This window comes from Microtus ochrogaster, linkage group LG1 (genome assembly GCF_000317375.1).
Source record: "Microtus ochrogaster isolate Prairie Vole_2 linkage group LG1, MicOch1.0, whole genome shotgun sequence".
Taxonomy (NCBI): Eukaryota; Metazoa; Chordata; class Mammalia; order Rodentia; family Cricetidae; genus Microtus; species Microtus ochrogaster.
The window spans coordinates 17,057,334-17,076,561 of record NC_022027.1 but is presented as its reverse complement, the minus strand read 5'-3'; the positions used below and the strand labels follow the sequence as shown (position 1 = coordinate 17,076,561).

General features: G+C 34.4%; 1 pseudogene; it reads left to right on the top strand.

Moving 5' to 3' along the window:
- The first annotated feature begins 9,940 nt into the window (after positions 1 to 9,940).
- Positions 9,941 to 15,211, top strand: LOC101995680 (annotated as a pseudogene).
- Positions 15,212 to 19,228: the final 4,017 nt, after the last annotated feature.

The following is a 19,228-nucleotide window of genomic DNA, read 5'->3' as shown; positions in this document are numbered from 1 at the left end:
TATCTTACTTATTAAATATTTTATTCTATAATATCATATGTTTAGTTCATCAATTTGTATTATTTCTTTAGTATTATATATGGCTATTTTATTTTCCTTCCATATGTAAAATATAATTTTTATGTTGAGATTCATGAAGAACATAGATTAGAACTATACAAAAATGAAGATAAATTTTGAAGTAACTCCCATCCTTCTGGTTATAATATCATTATCCTAGAACACGATACTTCCCTAAATTTATTTTGGCTATTTTAAACATTTTTAAGCATTTATAATTCATCATATAAAAATATTGATACAGCACTCTGTCTTCCAAAATTTCTTCTGTTTCTTTACTTTTGAAAACATTGCATCAGAGAAATACAGATCAAAACAACTTTGAGATATCATCTTATACCTGTCAGAATGGCTAAAATCACAAACACCAATGATAGCCTTTGCTAGAGAGGTTTTGGAGTAAAGGGCACACTCATCCACTGCTGGTGGGAATGCAAACTTGTGCAACCACTTTGGAAATCAGTGTGATGTTTTCTCAGAAAATTGGGAGTCAACCTACCTCAGGATCTAGCAATACCACTCTTGGGAATATAACCAAAGAGGCACAATCATACTACAAAGCATTTGTTCAACTATGGTCATAGCAGCATTATTTGTAATAGCCAGAACCTGGAAACAACCTAGATGCCCTTCAATGGAAGAATGGATGAAGAAAGTGTGGAATATATACACATTAGAGTACTACGCTGCGGTAAAAACAATGACTTCTCGAATTTTGCATGCAAATGGATGGAAATAGAAAACACTATCCTGTGTGAGATAACCCAGACCTGAAAATATGAATATGGTATGTACTCACTCATTAGTGGATTCTAGTCATAAACAAAGGACATTGAGCCTATAGTTTGCGATCCTAGAGAAGCTAAGTAATAAGGTAAACCCAAAGAAAAACATGTATAGATCCACCTAGAAATTGGATGCAGACAAGATCGCCGGGCAAAAGTTGCTAGCATGGGGGTAAGAGTGCGGTGGGGGGGAAGGGAAGAAAGGGAGATAGAAGGGAGAAGGAATGTGTTGGGGAGAGCTTGGGAGAGTGGGATGGTTGAGGTGAAGGAAGGACGGATATGGGAGCCGGGAAGGAGATATCTTAATTAGCGAGCCATTTTGGGGTTGGCGAGAGGATTGGCTCTAGAGGGGTTCCCAGGTGTCCACGGGGATGTCCCCAGCTAGGATCCTGGGCAGTGGAGGAGAGGGTGCCTGAACTGGCCTTGTCCCATAATCACACTGATGAATATCTTCAATATCACCATAGAACCTCTGTCTGGCAACAGGTGGAGATAGACAGACCCACATGGGAGCACTGGACTGAGCTCCCAAGGTCCAGTTGAAGAGCAGAGGATAGAGAATATGAGCAAGGAAGTCAGGACCAGGAAGGGTTGGTCCACCCTGAACTAATGGAATCTCACCAAATCCAGCTGGACTGGGACTGAACGAGCATGTGATCAAATCGGACTCTCTGAATGTGGTTGACAATTGGCACAGACTAAGAAGCCAATGATAATGACACTGGGATTTGTCTCTACTGTTTGTAGTATTTTGTGGGGATCCTATTGTATTTGGATGCATACCTTCCTAAGTCTGGATGTTGGGGGAAGGGCCTTTTCTTCCCACAGGGCATGGTACCCTGCCCTCTTAGGACTGGAGGGGAGTGTAAGTGGGGGAGTGGGAGGGAAGTGGGAGGAATGGAGGAAGTGGAAATTTTGAATGGTATTATTTATAAAGCAATAAAAAATAAAAGAAAATATTGCATTGTATTGCGTTTTTATTTTAAACTTATGTTTTTTTTAGGTACAGTTTTTATTTTGATGTCCAGAGCTTTTCAATTATTGTAAGTATGAATAACATATCTATACATTTTCTTCTGGAGTCTATGGAGAAATGTGTACGAGTGCGTTTTCATTTGTATTTCTTTCATTATTTATTTTCCATTTTTCTTGTATTTTTTTCTCCATGTTTCCAAGGTAACCCATAAAACTATAACAGACAACTATGCAGGTCATATATAACAGCTTACACTGTCTTCTAGATTTAAATATAAATATTTGAATAAAACATTCAGATTTTTGTTAACAACTACGTTAATATTTTACCCCTAGTTTTCTAAGGTATATTTTTGCTTTTATGGAAGTCACCTTTCATTTAAAAATTTCAAAGGTAAACTTAATTAACAACTGATAAGTTAACATTAAAGTTCTGATAGGATTTTTTTTTGTATTTTCTACTATAAAGGGGTTCTTATAAATAAATATATATCTATATATGTTTCTAGGTTTCCAATATGTAAATCACACTAAAATTGGTATATTGTAAAGATAAGCGAAAAATTTTAATCTATTAGTGAAGTATTATTTCTAAAAATTCTTTGTATTACTTATTATTCTTTTCCTGATCTTAATATATTTTATTCAGGAAATTTGAAAGTTTATCTTTTTATTACTTAAGTTATTAAATATCATTTTATTTTATTTCATTTTCATTAAAATTTTGATGCTTTCTATACTCTCTAGAGGCCTTATGCAATTTTTAGGTATATCTTTTTCGTTTTTGTTTTTGTTTTTTGTTTTTTGAGACAGGGTTTCTCTGTGGTTTTGGAGTCTGTCCTAGAACTAGCTCTTGTAGACCAGGCTGGTCTCGAACTCACAGAGATCCGCCTGCCTCTGCCTCCCAAGTGTTGGGATTAAAGGCGTGCACCACCACCGCCCGGCAGGTATATCTTTTTCTCACTTTACCAAACTCGTTATTTTTTCTTCTATTTTCAATTTCTTTGGATATATGGACTGTATCTTCTTAATAAACATTATCAAGCAGATTCAGGATGCATAATGTTGACACTGTTTTAGAAAACATAGATCACATTATTGCTGTATATGTTCAAATGATTTTGAAATCACTAGTAAAGAGGTTTTTCATTTTGTCTTCCTTTCCCTTTGTTTATTATTTTATTGCATTGATTTGTATATAAAATAGAGATAAGACAAGTATGTGTAAATAGTTGGTTTCCCCATTGAATTGATGGTAAAACGTGTTTTCTGTAATTTTAGCATGAAAATACATTCTATATTCATATGTGCATACTTTGAAGCAACATTTTCTGTACAGTCACATAAACTCATAGACTTCAGTAATTAATATTACTTATTTTAAGTTTCAATCAAATGTATATTTATAACAATAAATTTATTCTTATTTGAACAGGGATTTTGGGCATACTTGAGATAACAGCAATTCTATGGAAAGTGATGATAAATTATCTTTGAAAATATGTTTATTTTTGTCATGTTATTGAGAGATATTTCTAATGTATACATTCTGGTTTATGTTTTAGGGCCAGTTGTGCATTAAATTCTAAGCTATTGAGCATTATCATGTAACTTAGTAACAGAGACAAAAATAATGTGAAAGGAAAATTGTAGGCATGAGTTTCTTTTCTTCTCAAAATTCTTTGAACAACAGATGTAACTAATGGAATAACTATTTTTCTTATATATATGCAATGCAAGAAGAAAAAGCTTCATTGGTTTGAAAATATAATCTTTGAAAATGTTGCTAGTGTATGAAAAAAATACTATTACAGACAAGGAGGAGAAGACACTTTGCGTATTGTGACACTTTAGTGCTTTGGTAATGTGTATTTACAAACCCACATACATAGAATAAACATGAGTGTTTAAATTTATATTTTTCTTACAGATAATTAAGGCTTCTTATTTAAAATTCAGGTGTAATAATAACTGAAGTTTCTATGAATGTTCAGCCCAGCAGGTTAAGTGTATGACGTTTTCTGGGATTTTTTTCAGGAGCCTATATATGACTGATTTGTTAACTCATGTTCTACTCCTGTAATCCTGGCTACATTGGTCAATACCCACATTTGGAAACTCTCTAGCCCTGTGCCTTCCTCAATCCAATGCTGACTTCTTGAACTCCTCCTTAGAAGTACACAGAAATATACATAAATTTAAAAAAAAATAAAATAAAATTCAGGTGTATATTTTCAAAACAATACTGTTTCTACTAAAGTAAATGAAATATTAATAAGATTTGGCATTGAGAATAAGATTATTTATTTTCATATTGGTAGAGATTTTAGGACAGATGCCATTATAATATATTCAGATCACTATCTAGGTTCCTATTTTTATGTTTATTTTTCTAAGCATCTTAAGCATTAACCTGAGTCCATGTTTAATAAAATATTTACATTAAATATTGTAACTAAAATGAGATCAACAAGTATTCATTTTTAAAGACCCCATTTTAATTAGATAGATTACTGTATAGTCTTAATATGTCAAACTTTCCTTTGGATCACTATATTTTATGTTGTCTAGTTACTTTCCAACGTTTTTATCATATTGTTTTCTGTTTTCCTTTAAAAAGTATCTGAGACTAGTAGATTTTATTTGTCTCTCTGTGTATAAAAGGTGTTATATTTCTTCAATACTTCTGCTCATGTCACAGCCTAAATTTTATTACATTGTTTTCTTTCACGTTTACTGATCAAATGGCTGTTTATTTCTGCTCATGTGAGGTAAATTAGAAAAAAAGGTGATTAAAAGTTTCTTCTCTTTGTTATTAGCAGTGCAAGAACTCAGAACTTTATTAAATGTATGACTGCCATTTGCATCCCATGTGAAATGAATTAAAGGAGCTGCTTATTGTGAATTTATTATACATTTATTCATTTCCTAGTGATCAGCACGCTGTAACTACTTAATTAACAAGGCTGAAAATGCCTTAAATTTAAATATTAAAATATTTAATGGAAGATTCTGACTTCTCAGTGTCAATTATCTCTAAAAATATTTGGTAAAATCATTGAATGTATTGTTTATCATGAGGTAATGTCAAAGTAATATTGTTGATGTAAGCTATTTATTCTTGCCGTAAAAACTAATGAAGCTCTCTTTTTTTTGTTGCAATTAAAATGTATAGTATAATTCTCAGGCCTGAGGAAAAATAAATGCGGCTCATATATTAAGTTGCCAGTCAGGTTCATATTAAGTATATAATGAGAATCTTTTGAATTTGAAGATTTATTAGCTATGAATCAATAAATTATGTTGATAACAGGTAAATATTATATTAAAGCATTATTTTATTATCGCAATTATTAAACAGACCATTTTTGAATATTTAATATATAGGAATCATGAAATAATAGTAAAGAAAAAAATATTTGCTTTCTCATCCCATGTTATAACAGTAACTTTGCATGAGGTAAGGAGAACTGTGGCTGGTGTGTAGAATTAATAAAAAATTTAAAAGAAAAACAAGGCCATTATGAATGTTATGATTATTATAGATATTATCAGGTTTTTTTTAAAGAATCATATATAAGTTGCTGAGAGGCTGTAACATCTTTCTCATTTTATTATATAAACGTTTTTCAGTAACCTGCATTTATCTGGAAGTATATTTGAATGATCTCTGCAGTTACCACTGATCATCTGTGAAGCCTAATATTCCATTTTGTTGTTCACTGTCACCGCACTGAAATTCCCTGGGAAGTATATCATTCTCTGTGTGTTTGTGTGTGTGTGTGTGTGTGTGTGTGTGTGTGTGATGCTGTAACACCTTCTCTAGTGATTTCCTCTCTTCCAATCTTTCCTTTTTTAACCAGTGGAAAGTATTTAATTATGGCAAAAGTATGTATATAACACTAAATTTACTGTTTTAACCAATTTATAGTTCAGTGGTGTGGGAGAATTGTCTGTATTCTGTCAATCATGTTTTAAATAAATGCTGATTGGCCAGGCAGGAAGTATAGGTGGGTCAACCAAACAGGAAGAAGAGGCAGGGCGTTAGGAGCGAGAGCATGTTAGAAAGGAGGAAGCCATTCCTCTCAGTCCCGTCCAGGGTGGCATCAAACTCACAAAGATCTGCCTGTATCTGCCTCTGTCTCTGTCTCTGGAGTGGCCAGGTACAGAAATATTCAGAGTAAATTCTGTGAGACTTTCAAAGAAGATCTATTATCTGTAATTATTTAATTCTGAAAAAAGAAGTAGAAATCGATGAAATTCCAAACTCTTTTGCTTATGCTAATGTTACTCTAATACTAAAACCAGGTAAAGACACAAGAAAAGTATAGGCCAACATCCCTAATAAATACTGTACTAAAGATAAAGTATTTGCAAGTCTAATACAGTCTCTTATGAAAATCGTCATCCACTGTAATCAGGTTGGTTTTACCTTAGAGATAGAGTGACGTTTCAACATGCATGGATCAATAAATGTAAAGGAAATTTTAAAAATGAACTCGTAGACAAAAATCACATGATCATTGCAAAAGATATTAAAAAGAAGTCTTTGACAGTGTGCAACATGTCTTCCCGATAAAAGTTCTAGAAAGAATAAAACTGGAGAGAAATGAAAAAAAAGTATGAGTCAATACATTTGTCTTAATCTCTTAGAACCGACTTTGAAATGAGATTGACTCCATACATGTACAGAACAAAGAGATCAAGCTCAAGTGAAAAATATCAAGCTGTACATTTCTGTGTGTGTATGCGTGCATATCTGTGTGGTATGTATGCATGTGTTGTGTTTGTGATGTCGATTTATATATAAATACGTGGGTATACTTGTACATGTGTGAGTGCCTTGGTGTGCATAGTGTATGTGAATGTGTTCATGTGTGTGTATGCATACATGTGTATATATGGTTGTAAGCACTTGTGCATGCATGTGTGTATGTGTTGTCCATATGTGTATGTGTTTGTAATCCTATGGATGTAACTCAGGATTTTAGGAAAGCTACTCTAGCAGAAAAAACACACTTAGACTGGTATAATTTTTAAATGAATGTTATAGTAGCTATCAATGTACATTTCAATTTTTTTCTAAATATGAAACAAATTTAAATATATTCACTTTTTTAAAAACTATTCATATCTGCTAAGTGCAGATGAACTAACAAAGTAACAGGTTTTCATAAGGCACTGTTGATTGAAATTTGTGGAGCCAATTTGTTGTCAACCTTGTTCTCTGTAGTTTGATCTGTTAGGAAATACTTGATAAGTAAGAGTTAATATGCCAGTAAGAATAAAAGACTCATATACTTGAAATTAGAAGTGGTGGAGGAGTGATTGTGGACTTTGTCCTCCACTTGCAAGTCAAGATGACTCAATTTTATCTAATAAACTCCTAACTGTGACTTAAGAATTCACTTGTTTTCTAGTCTGGTAATTTTTTGTAAATCTAGTTGTCTACAAGATCAAATTAAATTGCTAATAAACATCTATCAGCACTTATTTTTCCCTCACAAGCATTCTCCACTTTATTTGCTGCATTAGGTAGGATGAAAAGAAGGCATGCAAGTCATACATGTTGTAGGGAAGTCTCTCCTGCTCAGGCAGCAAAACCTAAACCAAAGTAGGTCAAACAAACTGCTTTCAGGAAATTGATGTGAAGAGACAAGGGAAACACAAAAGGAGTAGACAAGCATTCGTTTCTGTTTTCCTGTCATTGTTTTATCACACAACCATATGCTCACAACAATGACTGAAATTTTCATTGTGGGTTTTTTTATGGGATAGTGTACTGGTTTGCTTTTATTGTCAACTTGGCACAACTAGAGTCACTTGGAAGGAGGAACATTAGTTGAAGAATTGTCTACACTAGATTGGCCTATGGCCATGTCTCTGAGGAACAGTCTTGACTGATAATTGACTTAAGACCATCCAACCCAGTGTGGGCAAAGCCATCATCCAGCAGGAGAGTCTGAGCTGTATAGGATCAGGAGTCAGGGAGCAAGTCACTAACGCACTGAGACTTCATGGTCTCTGCTTTAGTTTCTGCCTCAAACTCCTCCTCTGTGAATGCACCCTGGATTCTCTCTGTGCTGAGCTGTTTTCTAGAAGTATAGGACAGAAAATACCCTTTCTATCCTGATTGATTTTTTTTTTTGTTTCTGTTGTTGTTGCTTTTGGATTTTCTTTGGTGTGTGTGGGGAGGGGGTTTTCTAATCTAACTGTTGTATCATAGCAACAGAAAAAAATCTAAGAACAGATAGCCTTACCTCGAAAAGACATGGTCTGGTTGGTGATGATTATCCCTGATTTGCTTTCTTTACAATTTTTAAAAGGTTTAATATTTTATCTATATTCAGATTTTGAAAACTGTGTTGTCAAAAGTCATGCAATCATTAAAAATGGGAAATGAATTGTGAAGGGAGTGAGCAGTCTGGTTTAAATATTGTCTATTCATGGGGGGAGAATCTGATATTTTTAAAACCTTGTCTTTTTTGATTTTTTCTTTTCCTTTTTTCGATTTTTTCTCCTTCCTTCCTTTCTTTCTATTATCTCTTCCCCCCCTCAACTCTGTTTTGCCCCCCATCCACTCCTCCAGCCTCTTCATTCAGAAGGAGCCAGGACACCCACAGGCCTTGAACAAAGAATGGCACATCAAGTATAGGTAGGGCTGAGCTTCATCCCCTGCAGAAATGCTGGGCAAGGTAATCCAACATGGTTAACAGGTTCTAAAAAGGAAGCTAAGAGCATGGGAAAGGTCCTGATCCAACTGCTAGTAGACTTACCGACCAAGCTACACACCTGGCACACACAGGCAGAGGGCCTAGGTTGGTCCCATGCAGGCTTCCTAACTGTTGGTCCATAACCATGTGTTTTCATGAGCTCCTCAATCATAACCTTGTCACCCTGCCCTCCCCCGAGAGTTTACTCCCAATATTCACTTAGGAGTGAGTACTTGACATATTTGCTTTGGGGGTCTGTGTTACCTCGCTTAGAATGACGTTTTTCGAGTTTCATCCATTTGCCTGCACATTTCAAGAGGTCATTGTTTTTTACAGCTGAGTTATACACTGTTGTGTAAATGTGCCACATTTTTCTTATCCGCTCTTCAACTGAGGGACATCTAAGCTGTTTCTAGGATCTGGTTATTATGAATAATCCCATGAACATAGTGAGCAAGAGTCCTTATAGTACGATTGAGCATCTTTTGTGTAAATGTTTAAGAATGGTATAGCTGGGTTTTGAGGTAGAATGATTTCCAATTTTCTGAGAAGCTGCCCTATTGATTTCCAAAATGGCTATACAAATTTGTAATACTACTATAACTTGCGGAGGAGGAGTTTTCCTTTATTCCACATCTGCTCTAAAATAATCTGTCATCAGTGTCTTTGATCTTAGCCATTCTGACAGGTGTGATACTCAGAGTCTTTTTGATTTGCATTTTTGTAATGACTAGGGATATTGATTATCTCCTAAAGTGCTTTTTGTTCATTGCGATTCTTCTGTTGAGAACTCTCTGTTTAAATCTGTACCCCAATTTTTAATTGGATTTTTTGATGTCTTGATGCATAGATGCTTAAATTCTTTATATATTTTGGAGATCAGTCCTCTGTAAGATGTGGGGTTGATGAAGATCTCTTCCCATTCTGTAGGCTCCCTCCTTCTATTTCTCTCTTTGTTGTTTTTCAATAACAATGAAATTTTGAGGAATAAGAATCACACAAGATCAGCAGAAAATTTTAAGGAAAATTTTAGCACTGTTAAATGATTTCTCAAGTTTTAGAATTTTGTTACCAATTTAATGTTTTCAGAAATATAATGGAAATAGAGATGATATTTTAAAAATAACAAGAGTAGGGTGAAAAGTGAATACTTTTAGAGAAGTCATGAGTATTCCATTAACCCATGTGTTTGAAGAAACATGAAAATAAAACAAATAACCAAAATCACTGTAGACACTGAGAAATTAAAATAAAGGGAAATAACAGAATGGTAAGCAACGTTTACCTGATTTCTAGTTAATTTTATGGTTTTAGTCATTCAAGGCCAGATGCAGTCTCAAATTATTAGAAAATTTCTACAAATAAACAGTTGATAACTATGAAATACATCACTGCTGTGGTGGCGTAATGCCGTTTCACCCTCACACACTGCAGCCGATAAAGGTCAGCCTGTGCTGTATTCACTTCTTCATCAATTAGACTATGTCTCCTGTTAACTACCAACAACACCCCAGTGTCCATGGTCACCTTACCCTTGTGTGACAAAAATAGTGTGATATTGAGAGTATCAATTTAGGCACTACATATACAACAAAGAAAAGCTATAAAATTAGGGGATGAAAGTAAAATTCAATATTGTAGTGTGAGGTAGATTATATTCGCATACCTATGACTATAATATACCATTACAATCATTCCACATTATATTTAGTTACCATTACTAATAACTTATTATTCATGATTTATAAACTAACCTTTGTCATACATATAGTATTTTTTTCTCATGATAAACACACCACTAAATGTAGGGTCTGAGAATATCTGACGTTTTGGGTAACCTTTATGGATAATGGAATTTATATGAAGTGTTTAGAAGAGTTTACTGTAAACTCAAAATATGCAAAGCCCAAAGGGTGCTAGGAAAGTTATACTTTTAAGAGAGACGTTATTATATGAAATATTAATGATAAAAAGTTCAGTTCTCTAAGGTAAATATGAAAATGATGACATAATTATTTATTCAACCTGCTTACAGATACTTTGGAACATTTTAAAGAATGCTCCAGTTTGTTTGTGTCATTAATCTCCTATAAATTCCACCTTCCAATGCTTTAGCATGCTTTCCAAACTCAAATTCAAAGCTAAAACAACTGAAATATTATATTTTCTCATTATTTCCAGCCCTGTCATATCATTTTTTTGGTATAGTACTTGATGATAAATAGCATCATAAATGAAATTGCATGCTATAAAGTATCATAATAGAATAAATAAAACAGAGAACTCGGTGGTGGCTTCATTTTATTTTCCTTGAGCCATTAACCAAGCATTGCCATTATCTTCGGTGACAGAAATGGGTGATGACAAAAGACCTGCATTTCCAGATGCTGAACTGAAATCACAGCCTAGGAAACAAGCAGAATTTTACAGTTTTATTTGAAACTATACAGAGATTTATTCTGCTTTTTCTGGGTGTGTCAGAAGCATTTTAATATCTAGCAAGATGAGGAATATAGTAGCTTCATAGCTTAGTTTTCATGCTAAAAGCTAAATGAAGCCTAGGAAAGTTTTATTATTCCAATCCCTTGCCTTTTACAGACATGCCTGAAGCAAAGCTCATGATGGCAATGAATTTGGTAAAGGAAGTGCTAAATGCTGAAAAGTTTCTAAGAAGAAGGGCAAAAGAAATATTGCACACCAAAGGAACATGGCTTAATAGCATAAAGAAGAAGGAAGCCTTGGGAATGGAATCTGATACAAGGTAGGGTAATGGGTGGAATAACGGATGTCAAAGGATGGGATGAAGAGGAAAAGATTTATCTTGAAGTCAAGTTGAAGCTATTGGAATGCTCCGAGCATGATAGACACACATTAACATTGGAATTTTAGAATAAATTGTCATTCAAATGCAGGAGCCCCTAGGTAATTTAAAGCTTGAAGGTCATTTGTGGTGTCCTATTGGTAAGAAATGCTGTCATCATGTCTTAAGGCTTAGGAACACTAGAAAGTGAAGGTGGTGGTCACAATAATAATTGTTTCAGGGAAGTGTTTAGTTTAGGGTCATAAGGCTCACTTTTATTTTTCTTTCAGAAACTTTCTTTCCTGACTTGGGGTGGAAGAGCAACTGGTAAAGAAATTAACATTTTAACTTTCAATGTTTGCATGTTCCAAAACATCTAACTGAACTAAAAATAAGCTTCCTTCATATTAGATGAGCCCTTTGCTTTTACAATTTAATCAAAGTCCCTTAATTGAACTGTGGCAAAGCCTTTAGACCAATATCTAAATATATTGATACTCCATGCCAAGCATAAGATCTTGCACTTGTAAAATTCATAATAAATATTAAACTGAGGTTTGTATAAATTATTTAATGGGTGTTATTAAATTGATCATAGCGAACATCTTCTCATAACCATGGGAGTAAGGATTCTGAGGCTAAATTCTAACCATACATAAACCAAGACACATTAAAGGGACATAAGAACATATATTCATTTCTAAGACTAGACATATGTCTTAATTATTTTTTTTATTTTATGGTAATATTTATTCCCTACAAATAGTATAGGTACAATATATATGCATTATATGAAGCTAAACTAAATATTATGTAGGGTAAAAATAAGAATTGGAGTTGGTTATAGTGATATGACCTTGAGGTATCAACTACTCAGGAAGCTAATGACTGCATGATCACTTCTGTACAGAAGTACAATTCAAGTTTAGGAAGTATACTGATATATTATCTCCTAAATTCTAAATTAAGATTAAATAATCAAACTACAATCACTTCCAGTTGATTGCAACCTGCCTTACAGATAGGAGTGTGTAATTAGTGACTCCTATGTCCATATCAATGGCTATCAGACAAATAAACAATTGATCCCAAGAAATTGGGATTCCCCAACCTATTTCAAGTCTGGAGTAATTGGAAGGGGACCTTGTTTTGTGTGGGAAAAGGTTTATACTAATCAGATAATCTTTCAGGAAATATAGGTCCAGACAATGAGGGCTTTAAGATTAGCCCTAACATATCCAGACAAGGATGACTTAACTCAGGATTACTCTTGCTTCCTGCTTAAACCAAGACTTTTGCCAGAAACTGAAGATGGCCTTTGAATTTGATCAAATGTTACTATATTCAATAAATCTTAATTTTCTTTCTTTTTCACTGTTAAGTTGACTCTATTTTTCTTAGTAATGATATGTGGCTGAGTTTGGCTTTGTTATGTCTGCCAGAGCACGGGCTCTGACCACAATGACTCTAGTAACATAATGAAGAGTTTGCTATTAAAATAGACAATTTAAGAAAGCAAGCAAACAAACAAAAAAGGGAAATAGACAGGGATGTAAGAAGGGACAAACAGAACAGTAGAGGCAAAATAGGAAAAAAGTAACAAGGAAAGAAATGAAAGAAGCGTGAAAGACAAGACAGGAAGATTGGAAAAGAATGGTGAAGCAGGAATGTAAAAAAGAAAGAAGTGTGAAGTGAAGCAAAAACACAATGACAAAGCTAAATTGAGAATTACATTACCAGTTTCGATTCCACACAAACACATGCCTATATGTGTTTCAATGTGCTTAGCAGAAACCGAGATGCTCTACTCCTTCACACCTTATATACACTATATTCTTATGCTCAATCATTAGGGCCCTTTGATAGATCAAAAGACATTATTGAAACACTGAGGAAAAAAATTTTCCTTCCTTTTTCCAGTTGTTATTTTCACAGAAATGAATAATTAACACAAAATAGTAACCGATAAAATTTTCATTGTCTGTGGAGTTATATACCAGTATAGACTAAATGATTGTTCCCTCCAACCTTATCTGTGTGTTGAAACTCTAATCCCCAATGTGATAATATTTTTAGATGAAAACTTTATAAACTAAGTGATTTTACGTGAAATTACAAGAATAGATACTACCAGACAGAAGCTGGTATCTTGAAAGTGAGTGAGTAAATCAAACTGTCTTCTTTTCTCTGTCTTATATGTTTGCATGATGATGTTTAACAAATACAAACAGGAAAAGCAATTACCCATCAATCAAAACATTTGGCACCTTCATTTTGGCATATCTACCTCTGGAACTGTAGAAAATATATTTATATTTATTTCATCATATCTTTTATATACATATATATGACTAAAATTATGAAATATAACTAAGTAGTATAAGAATTGTCCAAAATGGGTTGAGGTGTTAAAAATTTTAAGGTGTGTTCTAAGAAGAAATCAATATTACTGTGAAGAAGTCATTAAGAGCAATTCTGCTGATGACTCAAAAAGGAAAGAGAATATTTAAATAATTATTTACAGAAAATTGGTTAAAATATGGATAGTGAAGTACATTTTGACAGAAAGCAGATAGAAATTAATAGTGCTTTATTGGGCATCAGAGAAACGGTGATCACTGTTGTAAAGTAGTAATGGAGTTGGCAGAATTTTAATCCCGTGCTTGTGTTTTTCAGAAGATTGAAGCAAAGAGTCAGAAAATGTGTTGCAAAGATGCAGAGATTCCTATGCAAAGTGTGAAAAAAGAGCTGATTTCCCTGGGTGCTTGATGGAAATATAAGGTCAACAGACATAAATTAAATACAACCGTGTTAACCCAGAAGAAATTAAAACTTAAAAATTCGAAAACAGTTTTTACTATGAACATCTTCAGTGATTACCTTCAATTTTCTAAATGCAACTTTGTTATTCTGTAGCTCAGCAAAACTCACTTTAAACACATGGCCCTCGAGGCCATCAGATACAGTGTTGCTTCCTTGAGTTTTTGTGACTTCGGATTTTCCAATGTTTTTAATAATATAACTGGAGCCATATGCCAATCATGCCAAGCTCCCATCATGCCATTCTATCTTAGAAAATGGATCAACCTCTTTCTTCTTGCCCCTTTCATTAGGCATTTGTTCTTGCTGACTACCATGGTGCTCTCAGAAAACCAAAAAGACATCGGTACATTGTCCAGTTCTGTGTTGAGTCTCAATTTTTACTGTTTTTGCTCATTAAAAAGCCTTTTAAGTTGGGTGTATCATAATCCTATTACACTAAGGCAGAGGATGGCAAGTTCAATACCACCTCGGGCAGTCCTTCCTGCCTCAGTCTCTTCAGTGCTGAGATTATAGGTTTCTACTGAAGATGTTCATAGTAAAAACTGTCTGACTACTTCCATGGCATGGCTCTTACCCTGGACAAAATGCATTCCATGATCAAAAAGTTCAGACCGTAACTGAAACTCATGTTGATGTCAGAACCACTGATGGTTACTTGCTTCATCTGTTTTGTGTTGGTTTCACTAAAACCAGAAATAACCAGATGCACAAAAGTCCTACGTGCAGTATCACCAGGTCCACCAGATCTGGAAAAAGATGGAAATCATGCCCTGAGAAGTCCAGACAAATGACTTGAAGGGAGTGGTTAGCAAATTGTTTCCAGACAACGTGGGGAAAGATACAGAAAAGGCTTGCTATTCCATTCATCTGTTTCACACCGTCTGTGTTAGAAAAGGAAAAATGCCCAAGAAACCCAAGTTTGAGTGAGAAGATTCATGGAGCTCCATGGTGAAGGTTCTGGAAAAACTACTGGTGACAAGACTGTTGCAAAAGGTAAATGAGCTGATGTAAAATCCAGGCGTTTAATAGAGACAAATAAAAAGTCCTCTTTCTGAAAAAAAAAAAAATTCGAAAACATTCAGCCTTTCATCCTCTTCTCCCTCCACATTCCATTTCCCACCCTCACTCCTCCTCCGTGGCCTCTTCCCCTCCTCTTTGTTTGAGTTTATTGAGAAAGTGTCTCTACCTTCCAGGCTGTCCTTAACTATCAGTCACCATGGGTTAGCACCCTGTCTGCTAGAAGTGCTGATTTGTGTCTGCTTCCTACCTTCCTTTCCATTAAATACTATAAAAATTTTTATCTTTTATAGCATCAAGAACTGTTCTAGAGAAATGTTTCTATTTTAGTATTTTAGAATATGAGATTTGGGGTTTTGGTGATGTTTTGTCCAAAACAAAACTGGCACACAATATTAAAGTTAATATGCAATGGAATATATACAATAAAGATTAAATAAATTTCCTATGCAACAGAACAGCCTTGAAACCAAGACTGGTAAAAAGTTCAAGAGTTCCAGAAAGTCAGTGTGATGATTAGCATACTTGTCAGGTTATCAGGTTATCAGTGTGATTAAGGTGTTTGACATAAGTAGTCCTTCCCCCCTTGAGTAGTTCCTTTTCTTGTTTGGGATCCCTGACTGTAGGGCTAGAGAAAGAGAACTGAAAGTCAGCCCGCATTCATCAGGGCCAGTTTCATGATTGTGCAAGTCCTTTGGCCAGTTGTTTTTAAGACCCTGATGCCTAGACTTCCTCACGATGATGGTCTATGTTCCTGAACTGTGAGCCAGAATAACTTTTGTCTCCCTGAGTTGCTTTTGCTATGGTAGTACATTACAGTGATAGAGCATTAATTGAGGTAAACATAAAAAATACTGCTGAAATAGTAAGAAAATATTAATATTTTTTTAAAGATGAGAGGAAAAAATGGATGAAAAATTAAACAAAATAGAGGAGACTAAAGAACTGGTTAGCAATTCAGAACAATTGGGTGTGTGTGTGGGATAGGGATAAGGGGAGATGGGGAGAGAGAAGTGAGAAGGGGAGGATGGGGAGAGCTTGGAGGAAGGGGACAGTTGGTATGGAGGAGGAGTGGATATGGGAGCAGGGAAGTATACATCTTAATTAAGGGAGCCATTTGAGGGTTTGCAAGAAACTGGACTCTAGAGGGGTTCCCAGGTGTCCAAAAAGATGTCCCCAGCTTGTTCCTTGAGCAGCTGAGGAGAGAGTGCCTGAACTGGCCCTACTCTATAGACACAATGATGAATATTTTGCATATCACCATAGACCCTTCATCTGGCGGTGTATGGAGATAGAGACAGAGACCCACACTGGAGCACTGGACTGAACTCCCAAGGTCCAAATGAGGAGAAGAAGGAGAGAGAACATGAGCAAGGAAGTCAGGGCCGGGAGTGGTGCACCCACCCACTGTGATGGTGGGGCTGATCTAATGGGAACTCACCAAGGCCTGGTGGACTGGGACTGATGGAGCATGTGATCAAACTGGACTCTCTGAACATGGCGGACAATGAGGGCTGCTGAGAAGCCAAGGACAATGACACTGGGTTTTGATTCTACTCCATGTACTGGCTTTGTGGGAACCTTGTCTTTTTGGTCCTCACCTTCCTAGACCTGGATGGAAGGGGAGGTCTTTGCACTTCCCACAGGGCAGGGAACCCTGACTGCTCTATGGATTGGAGAGGGAAGGGGAGGGGAAATGGGGGAAGGGGGAGGGAAATGGGAGGAGGGGAGAAGGTGAAAATTTGTGATAATAATAATAATAATAATAAATTAAAGTGTATATATATATATAACCAAAATAAAAAATTAAGAATGAAAAATAAAGAACAAAAAAATTTTTAAAAAAAGCAAGGCTAGATTAGTAGAAAACACATTTGAGCATTCAACTGATGGGGTGGGGGAGTAATAAACAAAATCATATTCAATTCTAATTCTGTAAAACAAATTTCAGATTGGTATGAAACTTATCCAGTATACTGAAATACAGAAATCAAGGAATAATCCCTATTTATTTCTGTGTATAAATTATTTGGAGCATATTCATTAAACTCTTTCTTGTCTTATCAGTGTTAAAAAATAGTATTCAGGCATGAAGAAATCCAAAACTGATTTTTTCATCTCTTCTTGTTAGGTTATAAAACACTTAATAAAGAAACTATGTATATGAGTAATGAAAAAAATGTTAATATAGAATTATGTAAAACAGACACAAAAGACAACAGCATAGTGAGGATAGAATATGACTCAAGAGAAGACCTGTTTAGTCTTGAGAGTAAATGTTAAATGAATCTATGATTAGATATCAATGAATGTTTTATTTTTATTAAATATAATTGTAACTGTGCTCAATGACTAGCTAAAGGTACTTAAAGTGTGTTAAAAGTACATTATATTTAGATAAAATGGGTAAAGCTTCATTTTATTTCTCCTGCATATTCTCAATACTATACTAAAAACTGATGGGAAGGATGGTGACTCATTCAGCTTAACTAGATCCATATCTCATTAAAAATTAAAAATTTAAGCCCTGAAGTTAGTGAATACACAAAACTGTAATTTAATAAGTAAAAACTATGATATTCTATATTTATTGTGCAGTTTCAGAAAAATTTTAAATCAAAATACCACATATTATCTCGTGGCTATCTACAGACTATACTTCAAAAGTATGTATGAGCAGAAGAAAAAATGAGAATATAATACTCGACATAATACTGAAAAGCAGTCACAGAAATAGGAGCAACATTAAGTTCAGCTGTAAAGTCACAGTTTTGGAATTAATATAGTATTAGCCAAAAATGGTGACAAAGCTCATGGGAAGAAACATAGAATTAGAAACTGATTACCAAATAATGATAATTTATCTTTTAAAATAAAGCAAAATTATTTCAATGGAGAGAGAATTCAAAAAATATATTGGAACAACTGGATACTCAACAAGAAAAGAACAAAAAGGAAGGGAGGCAGAAAGAAACGAAGGGAGTGAGAAATAAAAAGAAAAATGAAAACAACACAGCTATATTTTGGAGATGCATTTTCTCACATACATATACACACTCATATCACAGACTTAAATGTATTGCCTAAAACTATAAAAGTTCTTGAATAAGATGGGAGCAAAACTAATTAACCTTGTGTTTGGTGATAAGAATTTTAGATATGTCACCAAAATAGGGTATATCAAACTCAGTAAGTTAGGGTTCTTTGAAGTTATTTTTTCTTGTTTACACATTAAGTGATTAATTTAAAAACAGACCAGAGCCTGGGAGAAAACACTCAGGTAGATATATATCTGATCAAAGACTCATATCTCCGAATTACAAACAACTGACAAAAGTTAGCAATAAAGCAGAAAGTCCACTCTTTTTTCTAAAGCAACAACTAAGTTTTGACAAGTCTATAAATTTGTAGAAGCTGTCAGATCAGATTTCATAATATCAGTGACTCAAAACTGAAAATTCAGTTATTGATAATTCCATGGTGTCGCATCCATATTCAAGTCCTAGGAAATCTGCTTCATTCTGGAGCTTCTGAGACAATCTGTTTAATGGACTTGACAGTAATATTCTTCAATCTCTGGCTTCTAGAAGCATTATGCTGTTTTTGACTTTTGCTTTGCTTATCCTAATGTTCTTGTTTATGTTTAAATTTCCCCTTTTCTGAAGATACCATCCAGTTTGGAGTAGGAGTCCATTCTTATCAATAATCTCAATATCTAACAATGACCTTATTTCCAGATAAAATTTCAAAGTGAGATGCTGGAGATAAGTACTTTAGGATGTGAACTCTTAGGGGTGATGATTCAATCAACCACTGATATCTGATCTTTGTTCTTAATTTAAAAGATAATATATTTGAAATTAAACATATTTTAAAAAATCATTCAAAATTCTACACAGAAAAGTGAATTAACAGTGAATACCATCATATACTTTCTGGGATGACTAAAAGCAGAGATCACAGTAAATATCACTGAGCCTGTAAAGCTTCCATTATTTATATTTGGGAGAGCAAAATGATGCAGGCTCAATGGGAGACAATTGATTCTTTTTTTT